The following is a 1,411-nucleotide window of genomic DNA, read 5'->3' on the forward strand; positions in this document are numbered from 1 at the left end:
TTTGCATGTGTTTTATTTTTCCGAAATTTTCCTATCTGGGATGGGTCCATCCAGCGTTGCCTGTATCATTCTTATAAGTTTCTCCAGAAAACCAGTATATGAGTTTGCCTGAGTTTTTTTTATTGCATTACTTTTTCCCAAATGTCATTCGGGAAAAAGTAGTGTTTCGTTTGTAAATTGTTATGAACATTTTGTCAGCTTAGTTTGTATACTATACTGTGGCTTGTACATCTGTCCCTGAACTTTAATGTGCATTTGTAGTGCTCCAAACATTTCGGGACCGATCCAGTACATAACACGCAAACCGTTTCCTAACACGGACATCAAATTGTAGACGGTCTTGTGTAGTTGTTGTTGCCCGAATCAGGATGCCCCCCCTTAGGATTAGACATTCCTAGGTGTAGTATGAAGAAGTGTACAATGTTAAATACCTACATTAATTACTAAGCTACTCCCAATCTTAAGTAGGCCATGACTTAGGAAAGACTTTGACAGTTGACTTAAGCCGTTCATACCGTAATAAACGTTCAAAGAGATAACACGTATTTTTACTAAACTAGGCCAAACTAAAGCTATGTAAGCAACCAGCGCTGCGAACATAAAGACAATCCGCCAGAACAAATACCATTACAGATGGACCAAGAACAATAATGAAACTTCTTCATCCTGTGATTGAACTTCGTTATCTATTTAGATAACTATTGGCGATTAAAAGTAGAGGTTATGTCGTGAAAATTTGGAAGTTTGAAAGGGAAATACCAGTTCCCCATCAATTTAATCATCAATTTTTTGGTAAATTTATCGATAAAATGATTTTTTCTACCCCGATCCCACATTAAATTTTATCTGGAACGACTCAATCACTAAAATACGCAATGGGATTTCACAAAACTTAACCTCACGTTAGGAGGCCAATAGTGGGCACAATTTATCTTATATGTTGCATGTTTGTATTTTGTGCATGTTTGTGATGTTCCATTTCACTTTTCAAATCCCATCCTAGTTCCCAAAGGTGGGGCTCGATACGAAAATTAAAATTAGTATTTGTAGGGTTCTGCTAATAGTTGACCGTATTGTGTAGTGTTTCGCAGAAGTTTATTCATTCCATTCATAGTACCATTTTTATCGTTTTGGCATATTTACTGTACAGCAACAATACTGACCGGCAGAGTAAAATCATATTGGCGACCTCGATAGAATCCTCGCTTGTTATTCACATCACCACAGTTAACTGTTTTTGTATGGCTTGGATGAAGATATCTCAGGGCTGAAGTACGGAAACCCCTTAAAACGCTTTGTTAATTCAATTTGATAAAAAAATAGCTCGCTAACTGGGCTGCCATGATAGCCTAGACCTAGAACGTGGGCTGCAAATGGAATGTGATACTGCCACGGATCAGCAAAACCAAAA

Source organism: Aedes albopictus, chromosome 1, assembly GCF_035046485.1.
Source record: "Aedes albopictus strain Foshan chromosome 1, AalbF5, whole genome shotgun sequence".
Classification (NCBI taxonomy): Eukaryota; Metazoa; Arthropoda; class Insecta; order Diptera; family Culicidae; genus Aedes; species Aedes albopictus.